The sequence below is a fragment of the Capra hircus genome, chromosome 5 (genome assembly GCF_001704415.2).
Source record: "Capra hircus breed San Clemente chromosome 5, ASM170441v1, whole genome shotgun sequence".
In the NCBI taxonomy this organism is placed as follows: Eukaryota; Metazoa; Chordata; class Mammalia; order Artiodactyla; family Bovidae; genus Capra; species Capra hircus.
The window spans coordinates 24,106,705-24,121,032 of record NC_030812.1 but is presented as its reverse complement, the minus strand read 5'-3'; the positions used below and the strand labels follow the sequence as shown (position 1 = coordinate 24,121,032).

Below are 14,328 nucleotides of genomic sequence, written 5' to 3'. Positions count from 1 at the left end.
TATTTTGAGACAGAGAACATGAAATAGGTATGTTAAGCTAGGCTGTGGATGAAAGAATGGGAATATGAAGCTAGGGAGGGATCAGGAAACAGGGTCAAGTAAGACTGTAACAACTAAGTTGGAAATGCAATAAAATATCCAGGGACCAAGGCTAGGTTTTCAGGCTAGGAAGACAGCCAATAAAAATTGGGTAAAACAAATTAGCCCCCAGATTTGAAGGCAAAACCAGGAGAAAAAAATGAACAGGCTTGGCTATGTAAAATTGAATTCTGTATGCCTTAGCGGTCAAATGTGAGTTTTCAATTTTACTGTAGTTTTTAAGTGTCCATTTTAAGAGTTATAAATAGAAAAAGCAAAATGAACCTTACAAAGAAACTATGTATTTCTTACATACACAGTATACTATTGACTTAACGTTAGGTTTAAGACAAGACCCATTTGCTAGAGTTCATTATTTAACATTTAAGACATTTATTTGAATTGAAGCAGAGGATAGAGGCTATGTAAATGCTAACTTCATATGGACTTCCCTGGTGGCTCAGAGGTTAAAGCATCTGCCTGAAATGCAGGAGACCCAGGTTTAATCCCTGGGTTGGGAAGATCCCCTGGAGAAGGAAATGGCAACCCACTCCAGTACTCTTGCCTGGAGAATCCCATGGAGGGAGGAGCCTGGTGGGCTACAGTCCATGGGGTCCCAAAGAGTCAGACTCGACTGAGTGACTTCACTTTCACTTTCTTCAACTTCAGGGGACACTCTTCCTCTTAAATATTACAGTATAATTTTCCGAAAAAAATAAAAGTCCTGTTATTTTCATGAGGCTTTATTAGACCGACACAGTTTTCTATCTTCTGCAAACACCCAGTGCCCTTTTCTGCCCCCATCCCATCACGCCCCCAAGACAGAATTAAATCAGTACCACATAAACCATATAACCATTTTGAGATCTTTGCATTAGTTATTTAATGTCAAGGGCAGGACACCCTTGGTCTCTTAGACTGATTCTGACCTGAGCTAGCAGTTCAGATATTTGAGAATCTCTTCATACAAGGAAGGTCAAAAGGATTCGAAGATAAGTGGCTGACAACAGGGCAACTTGTAATCTGTGGCAGAGGTTAGTACTCAACTTGTTATTAGCAAAAGCCATTCATGATTAAAGAAGGGCAAGAGAGAAATATTTAATATTTGTGTCTGACCTGACATCAGATTCTTCGCTGCTCTTATTACATTCTAGGAGGAATTTCCTCAAATGAGACTACAGCCTCAGAAGAATTAATTTACTTGCTGGGGGTCAGCTACTCAGTGGCAGAGTGGGGTTTTGACCAGGTCTGCCTAACCCTAAATCCAGGCACATCCTCTGAGTGAGTGGGCTGCCCCAAGGCAGTGTCACCCACAGGCTCTTGTTCTCTGTCTTCAGCCCCTATCTCTTTGAGCATCCCTCTGTATGCCTGTGCTGAAATGTTCGCAGGCACCTCGAGTTCGTCTTGTCTGATGCTGAATTCCCTGCAGAGCTCTGCCTCCTCCTGCCTGTCCTCAGTTGCCTATCTCATGAATGATGTGTTGCCCACCAGAAAGAAACAAGTGGGGTTTTCCTTGACTCCCCTGTTCACCCCCACATCCGATGGGTATCACGTCCTTTTGACGCTGCCTCTTGTATATTCCCCCGGAGAAAGCAATGGCACCCACTCCAGTACTCTTGCCTGGAAAATCCCATGGACGGAGGAGCCTGGTGGGCTGCAGTCCATGGGGTCGTGAAGAGTTGGACACGACTGAGCGACTTCACTTTCACTTTTCACTTCCATGCATTGAAGAAGGACATGGCAACCCACTCCAGTGTTCTTGCATGGAGAATCCCAGGGACAGAATGGTAGGCTGCCATCTCTGGAGTCGCACAGAATCGGACACGACTGAAGCGACTTAGCAGCAGCAGCAGCAGCCTGTGTATTCCCCAGACACTGTTCTGTTCTCCCCAGCACCACCCCTTCATCCCGCCACTACCAGCTCTTGCCTTGGGTCACTACTGCGGGCTTCAATCCCTGCCACTGGGATGCATTTTCTCATCTGCTTTTTCAGAATGACTTGTCTGAAACAGAGAGCTCATTACCCTCATCCCTTTAACTCCGGCCACCTGTCCTCTCAGATGAAATCCAAACACCTTAGCATGATTTAACTGGAATCCTCAACGTCTGATCCCAGTCTGTTGACCCATTTCCTCTCCTGCCACCTTTGCTGCGCACTACCCTTCACATCTTCATGGGCTGTCTGTCTGGCTGATTCAGAACGCACCACCTGAAGCACCTTTTGACAAATCTCTTTCTTCCTGCCTTATACCAGCCTTGTCGCCTCTCCTGCCCTCCCCCGCCTGTCTCCCCCTGGGCTGCCCCTCCCATATGCTGCCTTATAGCACCATGTACAACCTCCCATGGCTCATCAGCAACTGCCGTTGTTGGCCTTGTCTCTAGCCCAGGGGTGGGGGAGCCCGCTCTGCAACTGCAGCACGCCTCGCTGCGCCTGACACACCAAGGCACCAGCAAGCGTCTGTCTCATGAATGAAGCAACAGAAGCAAGGCTCTCCCAACTCTGCTCACTGCCCTTCCCTCTGCGCTCTGACCACTTGCTGCTCACCCTGCCTCCATTCTTGTCGGGGTTTCCTGTGTTCAGATCGCTGGTGTGTGTTGGCTCTGCCCAACTGAAGTTGGTTGAATTGAGCCCGTTTCCTAGTCTGTAAACCGGGAGTGCCAGTCCGAACGTCCCCCTAAATCCCTCTTGCACCCCCAGAGTGGTGTGATAACAGGCCTCTAGTCTGCCTCTCTCTGAAAATACAGAACTGTATCTTTTCTCCTGGCAGCACAAAGAGCCCATTTGTCAGCAGTGGGCTGAATACAGTGTATTACGGCTGGCAGTAGTATTGGTTACGGTGCAGGGCGTGGAGTTTCTCTGAGGCAAACATGGGAATACCCAGAGATATGTGAGCAGTATCTCCAAAGTCCAGGGTGAGTCATACGGTAGGAACTGTTGCAGTATCCAGCCTGCCTGCCTTCCAGGCTCAGATGCCTCCCGAGCAGGAGGGTGAGCTGGCCGCCGACCCAGGTCTCTGCTCCCTGGTGTGGGGTGTGGTGTTGGGTAAGTCTCTTCCCTGCGCTCCTGTTTCGGCCAGGCTGTGTCAGGATGTATGGTAGAGCTGTGTGGGTGCTTGAAAGAGAGATACAAGTTGTTTGGGGGCTTTTAATAGTTGTTTTTTTTGCTTGCCCTGCACCTTTCATAATTTCTCAGTGGATTTCTACATCCTGAAACTGCCGCAACTCCTAATGAACCACCGAACTCTTTCCTGCTTGGTCCTTTAAAAATGTAAGTCCAATGTGTGTGATTTAGGAGGTGAACAAACATCTAGGCATGAGTGTGCCGGCTACTGGCTGGAAAAGAGCCAGTCCTGCTCCTTCCCTGTCATTTTGAAAGTGATCCTGGGTCTGAGCTTACTGAGCTGGCATCTGACTTTGTCTTTTAACATTCGGTCTGTTGACAAGTGGACATCGCCCCTTGAAACTTGAGACAGCAGGAAAGTGACTGCGTGAGGGTGTGTGGTGTGGTGCCTGTGGTTGGGGGAGGAAGCAGCGGAGGGGAGGCGCTGTGGCCTGAAGCACCAGGGCTGTTCTGGCCGCCCTCGGCCACCCCACGGCGGTGGGTGGGGAGCAGGGACGGTTCCGTTTCACCTGAGCTCTGCTTCTGAGAGCTGCTGAATCTCATGGGAAATCTGTGTTCAGTTTGTGGCTGTGCTCTTGCATCTATGTCCTAGAAAACTGTGGGGCTGTCGCTGCAAATAAATACAAACTTTCTTTCATTTCTTGGACATTAACATATGTTGAACACATTTTTTAATTCAGATCATTTTCCCCCAGTTAGTTCTGAATTAGATATTTGCCTGGAATGTCACAAAAGTAGTCTTTTATTTATTTTACTTGGCTGTGCTGGGTCTTAGTTGCAGCATGCAGGATCTTTTAGTTGCAGTTTGTAAACTCTTGAGTCGCAGCCTGTGGAATCTAGTTCGTGAACAGAGATCAAACCTGGGCCCTCTGCATTGGGAGCCCAGAATCTTAGCCACTTGACCACAGGGAAGTTCCCAACTGTGGTCTTATTGTTAGTAATGACGTCCAATCTTTAGAAGCTAAAACAGCTTTGGTTGGGGGGTGAGGGGTATGGAGAGTTGGAGAAGTTTGCAGTCATTGCTTAATCCTTTGAATCTTGAAAATTAAATTTCTGTTAGTTAAAAAAAAAAACAAAACAAAACTGGAGGGCTAGCTATTCTAACAACAGAGCATTTTAATAGTCTCATAGCATTGTGAGCGCAGTGGTTGACAGAGATTGACACTCAGGGTTTCCATTGGAATGAAAGGGGGAAATGGCCACCCGAACTGCTGGAGCACAGCTTGTGAGACAACTGTAGCTGCTGTCTGTGCGAGGCTGCTCCAAAGGGGCATAGGAGTGGGTCTCTCCTTGCCTGCTGCTGTTGGTGGATGGGCTCTTCAGGAGAAGCCCTCGCAAGCCTGGCTGGCCCACTCCGACCCAGGCTCTTCCTCCTCTCTGTTCCCCGCCTCCAGCCACTGAGGAGTCCAGTTGGATTGCCCAAAGTACACAGTTGAGTTGTTTGCAGCCACCTGTAGCCTGGGGGAAATATGGGGCTTTATCCTTCAAATTCCTGGATGTGAGCCACCGAGGATAATGCCCCAGGGAGATTAACTCAGGCCCTGTTGAAGGGGGTCTCCTGAGGGCCTTTAAATCCAGGTCACAATTTAAGTAGGGCCTCAAATTTAGATTTTAAGATAATACCCAAATAGTTAAGTGTAGATTCAGAGATAAAATGATAGGATTAAAAAAGGTTGTTATTCATCACATAAACATATTCAAGGTACCTATTCAAGGGTGAGTGCGTGCTAAGTCGCTTCAGTGGTGTCTGACTCTGTGCGACCCCCTGGACTGTAGCCCACCAGGCCCCTCTGTCCATGGGATTCTCCAGGCAAGAGTGCTAGAGTGAATGGCCATGCCCTCCTCCAAGGGATCTTTCTGACCCAGGGCTGGAACCTGTGTCTCTTATGTCTCCTGCGTTGGCAGGCGGATTCTTTACCACTAGCCTCACCTGGGAAGCCTTAAACGTTCACACCTGGGTTTTTTGTTTTCGTTTTTTTTTTTTTTTTTTACTGTGTAATTTGTTCTGTGGAGAAGGAAATGGCAAGCCACTGCAGTATTCTTGTCTGGAGAATCCCATGGACCGAGGAGTCTGGTGGGCTACAATCCATGGGGTCACAAAGAGTCAGACACGACTGAGTGACTAACACTACTTGTTCTGTAGTTCTTATTTTTAAATGTTTGTAAATTGTAAAATATTGCACACAGAGATATGCCATTTTAAAAAGTAACATGAGACACCCCTGTACCTAAAACCCAGGGCAAAAATTCAGACTTAACCCTCTGACCTTCTCCCTGATTTCATATCACTGTATCACAAATCTCCTCTCCTAGGAGGTGATGCTATCCCAAGATTCGTGTTATCTGCTCCCTTGCTGTCTCTCTGCCATTTCCCCAGAAGCAATTACCACCCACAATTCCTAAGATATCCTTCTGGAAATTTCTCTACCAATAAAATACACTTGTATCACATTTATATGAATCCCACCACTGCCCCTCTTTTAAAGCTCAAGTGAGTGTGCGCTACAGATGCAGCTCTGTATCTTTCTCCCTTAACAGTTTAGCTTGGACAGCTTCCCATAGTAGCCTATTCAGATCCACCTCTATTTTGGCAACTGCATTGTTCTTCATTGTACTGGTTTTTAAGTGGTTCTCCATTAGTGGATGTCTAAGCTGATTCCAGGATTAGAAACAGATAATGCTGGGGGTAGTGGTAATGGTGGTGGTACAAGGCAGACTGTCCTGTTAGGAGAAGCAAAGAATAAGACAAGGAGGCAGAGACTTGGAAATACTTTCATTTCCATTTCTGTTCTTTAAATCTCTCAAAAGTGTTTTTTAATGTTTTAGTGTGTTTGGAGAAGTGTATGGAAGCTCAAAGGCCTGATGATTTTTTTTTTTTTCCCCTGCTTGTCTTTCCTTCTTTGTGATGGCCATGATGGTGAAAGAGATTGTGATATTTAAGGATCTGAGGAAGAGGAGTGTATTTACAACCTATTGGCTAAAGATCTGGGAGATTCCAGTTCTCATCTCTCCTAGTGTGCAAACAACACCCTATTGTAACAGGATTGCTTGTTATAACCTGATTAGCAGAACTTTCTTAAGATAATTCATCTATTTGAACTGTGAAGGGCTTTCATTATACAGAGCTTATCATTGCATTGATATTTCTCTAACAGCATCGGTTGTCTATCCAAATACTCATCTTCTTTCCTTTCTCCCTGGCTGGCGGAGCCAGCACAGTAGAGGCTGAAAATGTTAGGTACTGCTTCCACAGCCTCCCTTGTAGCTAGTTCAGGGGCATGGGACTCAGTCCTGTCCAAAGGGAAATCTGCTGAGGAGTTTCTAGAAAACAGTTTCCTTCCTAACAAAATATGAAAGAAGAGCAGTGTACTTGTCTTTAGCTGGAAATTATCTATATGTGGTTCTTAAAACCACAGTAGCTCATTTGCCTCCATGAGAGAACTTGCAGATGCTCTGAAGACAGTATAATGAAAAAATGGAAAGAGCTAGGATCTTTGATAACATTTTTAAGCCTTCAGATTAGCCCTCTCTGCTGATCTCCTTAGTTTGTGACATCATATTGAATCTTTTATTTGGTTACTGAAATTATCCTGCTGGTATCAAATTTTACCCATAGGACGTGCTGTCAAAGTAGAGAGCAACTCAGTTATAGGACAGTTGAGTGCCTTCTGTGTTCAAGAGGCAACTTGAGGCTGTGGGACTATGAACAAGGGGGAAAATAAGGCAATTAATAATAAGAGGTAGTAAAGAATTTCCTGCAACCAGAGAGACTCAGACAATAAGAGCAGCAGAGGTTCTGAGTAAGCACTGTTTACTAGATTGGAGGTGATGAGAAGCACCTTTGGGTAGAAGAGGTTAAATTGAATCAGACTCTGAAGGAACCCCAAGGTTTTGGTAAGGAGAGAGTTGGGGATGGTATTCCAAGAAGCCTGAGGCTTTAGAAAGAACATAGGCTATGGACTAAGCCCCGAGCTTGAGCTCATCTGGCACCAATTTGTGAATTTGTCAAAGTCTTTGAATTCTTTGATACTCATCGTGATAGATGAACCATAACTTGTGGGACTGAGGTGAGGATTAGAAATGTCACACGTCTGTCATGCTGTTGGGCATGTGGCAGGCACCAAGGAGATGGTGGAGGTGGAAGGGGTGGTTGGTCGGCACGTTGGGGGGTGCTCTTGACCACAGGTGAAGTGAGTTAATAGAAGTGATCTGGGCATGTTGACCTAGTCAGAGATCACTAAGTCAAGTCATTTGGTCTAGGTAAGAGGGTGTGTGTACAAAGTCTGCTGCTGCTGCTAAGTCGCTTCAGTCGTGTCCCACTCTGTGACCCCATAGACGGCAGCCCGCCAGGCTCCACCATCCCTGGGATTCTCCAGGCAAGAACACTGGAGTGGGTTGCCATGTCCTTCTCCAACGCAGGAAAGTGAAAAGTGAAAGTGAAGTCGCTTAGTCGTATCCGACCCTCAGCGACCCCATGGACTGCAGCCTACCAGGCTCCTCCATCCATGGGATTTTCCAGGAACAAGTACTGGAGTGGGGTGCCATCACCTTCTCTGGTGTACAAAGTCTAGAGAGAGACAGATTTGGGTCAAGACATGGAGGTCCTTGACTTTTCTAACCGAATTTAGCACCAGTCCCCAGGGACCCATTGCACAGGAGACAGTTTTTCCATGGACTGGTTGTAGGGGATGGTTTGGGGGTCATTTAAGCCCATGCCCTTTATTGTGCCCTTCATTTCTATTATTATTACATCAGCTCCACCTCAGATCATCAGGTGTTAGATCCTGGAGGATGGGGACCCCTGCTGTAGACAGCCTGTGGTGATCACTGATGGGGCAGCCTAGAAACAGTGAGATGAGTGAAGAGATGGTTGCAGGTGCAGTATAGAAGACTTGGACAAGCAAGTATCAGATGTCAGAGAGAAAGGAAGGGTTAGGTGTTAGAAGATAAAAAAAGAAACTTAGTGATATGTGAGGCAAGGGGGAGAAAAGACTTAGCAATGAGCCCCCCAAGCCTGAATGGCTACTGTTTGTTCAGTGTGAAATTCAGAAGTGATTTGGAACACTTTCAGATAATTATATCCTAGGTTGGGTCAGAACATTTGGCAAGACTTATTGAAACTTTTGATGACAGATGCTCTATTAGTGGTAAATAAATGATGATGCCCAAGTCTGCCGTTTAATCCTTGCCCAGTTATCTTTGTCACTTTCCCCCTTTTTATATATAAAGTGCAGCTTCTTTGAAGGATATGCCCCTTAATAAAATAAATACACCCATCCCTCTGATTAGGTAGGAGCACTTTGAATCAGTCCTGTAGTATGAAGAATATGTTCAGTAATTATTGACTATATGTTAATCTAGGACAAAAAGTGGTTGAGCAAAATTTTCTCTGACACAGGAATTGTGGTCCTTATGGATATATTTAAAGTGGCCTCAGTAATAAAACATGAGTCAAATAAGCATCTGAAGTAATGAATGACATCACAGGTATCATCAACTATAGAAATCAAAGAAGTTTCAGTTCATCACATTCAGGATCACATCTTGGGCTGAATGAGTTTTCATAATTTTCTCAGTTGGTGAAATCTTGAACAGATGGTTCTCTAACATTTTGGAATGCTGAATAAGGTAGATGGACTGAGTCTGATTAATAAAGTACTACTTTGGAATATTCGTGTGTAGTTAGCCGCCCTTTTAGAGTCTTAATAAGTTCATGGGCTTTCCCAGTATTAAGCAAGAGAATACCCCACCATTCATATATCTTAGGGAAGTAGGCTTGAATAAAGCCTTTTAAGAAAGGCATTCTTCCATTTGGGTATAAAGTTAATGTGTTTTCCAATGGTAATTCTGCACAAAGCAGTTCTGTGATAAGCTCAGAGCAGGTGTCCTGTCTCAGAGTTTTTACAGTCTTGTTGGAAAGTTAGGGCTCTGAGCCAGGTAGTGGCCTATGATTTGGTTTCAGTTCCCAGTAAAGAGAAATGAAAGCATCTGTCATCGAAATTTTCCCAAACTACCTTCTATCCTTCACAGCCTTTTCCCCCCTCTTTCACTAATCTAATTTGGATTTTTTATATATTTTTTTTCTTACAGAATTTGAGTCATAATAGATGGATAGTATAGAGCAGGGTTACTGTGGTGCCTTCCTGCAGGCAGAAGAATCTGAGATGTTTCTGTAACCATGGCTTACAGTGAAGAGAATATAATTTGTAACACGCATACACTGAAGGATTTCTTTTTTCAATCTGTAAATAAAAGACAAAAGGAATTGTACCCTTCAGGGAAGTCATTTTTAATTCTGGCCTTTTCTTTCATCCTAGGTAAAATTTTGTCCTTTGCAATCTGTCAAAAAACCCTCGGATAAAGCACCAGCCGCTGTGATAATTAGTTTAGCATTTCAGATCCCTTGCAAAGAGATGAGTAAAGATGGGATAAATCACCAATCATGTTTCTGAGGCAGAATGCCTGATTTCCCATCATGTGATGGGCACTGTTATTTTAGGGGAGAATTCAGCTGTCCTTAACTTCAAATAAATTTTTTTTTAATAGATCTGGTTGCCTGATCCCTGCTTCCCGGTAGTGTTGCTATGCAGTGCAGTGAGTATACAGGCACAGTATTGATGGAGTCTTACAAATTCATGAATAAATCTTATGTGAATGTGAACAGTACATGGACCAAGTCTGAAATCCTTATGTACAGTAAGTATAGTCATAGTTCTATGTTTCAAGAAAATTACTGAGAGTCTGAGCAGCGTCTGTTTTTAGGGTGGGGCTATACGAATGAGCGACTTCACTTTCCCTGTTCACTTTCATGCACTGGAGAAGGAAATGGCAACCCACTCCAGTGTTCTTGCCTGGAGAATCCCAGGGACCGGGGAGCCTCGTGGGCTACCGTCTCTGGGGTCGCACAGAGTCGGACACGACTGAAGAGACTTAGCAGCAGCGTGGTTGATTTTTTTTCCCCTACTCTTTTTGACATTTCAGCTTCTCTATTTCTCAGTATCTTATTTTTTATGATTAAAAAAATTTCCCAATCACTTAAAAAATCCCAGCTTCACCTTGCCTGCATGATGAAGTATCAAGTCTAGCATGGTTTACATAGAGCCTGGCACAGACTGTCTGTATTCTTCAGCATTTCATGTCTCCTTCCTTTAGAAATTCTTGCCTTGCACTTTTTTTTGGCCCTAGCCTGACTTAGAATGACCCATTTAGTTGTTATAAATTCTAGACATCTGAAGAAACTTTGTTTCCTAAATATTCTGCAGTCTGCCTCTGTGGACTCATTGTGGTCTCTCTTGGCTGATTTTTGAGCCTCCCCTTCCAAGCCCAGGTCAGATAGCATCTTGGAAGATGCCTCACTGAAGCCTTCTGTGTCCAGTATTTCCACTTTTTTATTTCTTAGAGTACCTACAACATTTTTCTACAGTTGTGTGGCTCTGTGTGTCTCCAGCCCAAACAGTGAACTCCTAGGGTAGAGTTAATCATTTCATCTTTCTGACGCCAGCGCTTTTAGCATACTGCGTGGCTCACAAAAATGCCCATGAAAACATTTTTTGAGTGTGAGTTCTGTATCTTAGGGGGCCTGGCTTGGAACCTAAATTAACCAGTTCTGTTAACTGTCATAAAAATAATTTTGTCTTATAAATGAGTAAGCCCTAGTTGTACTTGGTGTGGTGTGCAAAGAGGTTTCTCAGCCTCTTTGAGAAAAACTGGCTTTCTAAACCTAACCTTAACCCTAACCCTAACCGGCTATCATGTACTGAACCAGGTCATTTTCAATCTGCATCAACATGGTATTTAGGATTTTACTGCATTTTGCAGAATGTAAGATAAAATATTTTTGCGTTTAAATCTGAGGTAGTTACATCGTAAGTATTAGTGCCTTGCTAGTGTATCACGCAGATTTCTACTCTTTTTCTGTATTTGGTACATTTGCTCTTCTTTATCTGGGTATTAAAAACAAATATTTGTAAGAGAGTATCCTGAAAATTTCAGAAACATTAAAAATGTGAAAGGGCTGACCAAAAGTGTGAATGGACACACCGCTGAAAATTCCTTTCCTGCTAGAATCGAACAGTTTCATATGTTAGTCAATATGCATTTATTGAATACCTGCCATGTTTTAGGTCCTGTAAAGATAAAATAGTAATTTTGACAGTAATCTTCATTTTCTATGATTTTTTTGCATTTATTTATTTATTTTTTTACTCTTTTGAAGAGTAACTTGTGGTAACGTGCTTACATCTAAATGTACAGTTGAACGGCTTCTGCCTGTGTTGCACCATGTAACTATCCCTTGCATCAGCCTGGTCAGCATCTAGCACCCCACTGTGCGACCTCCTGGCAGGTCCTCTCTGCTTCCCCGCACACATAACCAGTTTGACATCCCAATCACTGGAATCACAGAGCATGTCCTTCTTGGTTTATAGTTTCTTTCATTAAGAATGATGTTATTGGGATCCACTTATGTGGTATGTTAAAAACTGTTCTTTTTCTTTCTTAGTTTTTTTTTCCTTGCTGCATATTATTTTTAACTGCTTTTTGCTTGATTTTCATTTTGGTGAGTAAAATTCATTTTGCAGAAGTATAAATATTCAACGAGTGTTCATTGGTATGTGCTGAGAGCAGCCAGCTCTACAGACCTAGTAGTAATAGAATTGTGGAGAAGAAGAGCTGCAAAGGCACAGAGGGTGCAGAGTTCAGCCGCTTCATTTTCTCAAATGAGGGACCTAAGGCTGGAGGGCTAACTAGACCCCAGGTCCCACATAGATCTAGACCAAGTTTCTTCCTGAGGTCAGGATGCTGTGTCACAGTTCAGACTTGGTCATATGGGTGATCTCAGTCAACAGGAAAGCAGTCATGGGAAGTTCGTAATTTAGAAATCTGCAATCAGCATGACTTAATATATTGGCCCATAAATGGTAAGAATTCTAGTTACCTGGAAATTTCTGTCACTCATCTATAATACTTCCCTCTTCCGGTCAGTTAAACTGAGGCGTTACTGACTGACTGTGAAACTTACTCTTTTACTAGACCCAGTGCTTAAAGGGAAAGGAAGGGGACTGTCTTAACCAATGTGCGTGTTTATTAGAACGTTTCAGTTCCAGTGGATCCTTTTGAACATTCCCAGATGTTACGCTTTTCAAGCCTTGATGAAAACCACAAAGATTATTCTTAGGATGAGAAGTCTGAAGGTAAATTCTGATTCTGTGATCTCTGCAAGTAAAAAATTAGTCCTTAATCTTATACCTTCCTGCTAAGATAGTTGTGTTTCGCAGAAAGTTCCATAGAAAGGATTTTAAAGGAGAGATTAGTGGCTCATAGCAGTGGAAGATTAAATCCCTTATTGACCTACTGGCCAGGAAGTAACTACAGAACATTCTTCAGTATGTTGTTGTTTAATCACTAAGTCATGTCTGACTTGAGACGCCATAGACTGGCAGGTGGATTGTTTGCCACTGAGCCAGCCACCAAGGGAAGCCCCCTTCAGTATGTTAGAGTCTCCTTACATATAATTAGTAAACATAGAAACAAGTGGTTTATGTCTTTTTCTTAATTATAAAGCACAGTTTTTTCAAACAAGATAGAAACCCATTAGTTGGTTATGAAATAGATTTAATGGCTAGCAACTATCATTTTATATTTTTAGATGGGAAACTAGAAGGAAGAGTATAGCAAACGCCCATCCATGTTATCAGATTCAGCAATTAAAATTTTTCACATTTCCTTTGTGTCTGTGTGTGTGTGTGTGTGTGTGTAATCTTCTTCAAAGTAAGTTGTATTGTTTCTGATATGTATTTAAAAACAAGGACTTTTTCTAAATAAAATTAACATACCTAACAGAATTGATTATAATTTACTAATATGCAGTTGTCATGTTAAATGTTTTAAAAGTGTTAGCCATGTTTTTTAAAAATATAGTTGCATTGCATATATAGATAAGTACTTGTTTTATAAAATTTATGTTTTGGTTATGTATGTGTGTGTACATGCACACATATGTATGTATGTCGTGGTACATGTGTATTTCTTACTGTGGTCTCATTCAGAATTAGGAATATATTGCTTTATAGCATAGGGAAGTTGGTTATAATAAGTATTTGCTACCCAGTGATATTGCCAGTTCTGTGCTGAGTATTGTATAGCGTCTGAAAAGTGAAAACTCCTAGTAACCTAAAAATCCAGCAAGAAAGATAAAACAAGTAGGAACCAACTGGACCGTATAAATAAGAGCCAAAATGAATCGGGAAGGATGGGACATGGACCTCATGGAAGAGATCTTGAAAGAGTGGTAGAACTGGGGTAAGACAGAGACTTTTGAAATGGTGTATCCACTGGGAATGATATAAGTATTAAGGTTAAAAAAAAGTACAAAAATGTGTTCAGTGTACAGTGGCATCAGGATCTGTCTGGTGGGTGGCTGGTAGAAAGAAGGAAGACAATGAAGAGTTGAAATGGGAAAAAACAGATTAAGTACCAAGAGGAGGAAGAACCTAATTTCTGTATTAAAGGAAGAACCATTGTGCATCTTGAGTATCTTGCTTTAATGTGATGAAAGTGGAAGCTTAGAAAATCAGCGTGATGACCCTCTATGGACAGGACTCAAAAAGTAAAATGTTGAAAGCAGTAAAACCAGTTAGACCATTGCCCTTTGTGTAGGGTAAGGTAGGGATGGGATTGCAATCAGCAAGACAGACCCAGAAATAGCAAGAAAGTGTCAATCTAGAGAGGAATTATTGCACAAAGAAATAACAGAATTTGGTGGCAATTTGAATAAGGGTTGAAGGAGAGAGAACCTAGGCAAAATTAGAGAATGTTGTCATTGATAGATAAGGTCATAGAATTAACTGTGACCTGGCTGAAAAAAAATTCCACACTTTATCTATAAAGACAAGCTTCCATGACATTATACTCTCAAGAAGTAATTTGGGAGGCTCTTTAGAAAAAGTAGCAAATTATCATCATTAGATAAGCTCATCTAATACAATTTCCTCTTGTTTGGCTTAAAGACTTAGAGATGGGAAATGTTAGATATCTGTCTTTAGGTCTTAATTTAGAGTTCTGGTTTTACCGAAAATAGCAACATAGAAAAGTAATGAATTTATTTAAAAATTAAGGACCAGATATTGAGC

The 14,328-nt window shown here is 42.7% G+C and overlaps 1 protein-coding gene across 3 annotated transcripts in view; it reads left to right on the top strand.

Annotated features, from left to right (window-relative positions):
* Positions 1-14,328, top strand: part of TMCC3 (transmembrane and coiled-coil domain family 3) — a 70,085-nt gene that overhangs the window by 29,069 nt on the left and 26,688 nt on the right. The window contains exon 1 of one of the 3 annotated variants that reach the window (XM_018047631.1): positions 2,871-3,121. The exons of 1 other annotated variant lie outside the window; for it this stretch is intronic. The gene's annotated coding sequence lies outside the window, so the exon portion shown is untranslated. Of the gene's footprint in view, positions 1-2,870; positions 3,122-9,761; positions 9,896-14,328 lie in introns of those variants that run through there. One more of the 3 variants, XM_018047633.1, reaches the window with a different exon arrangement.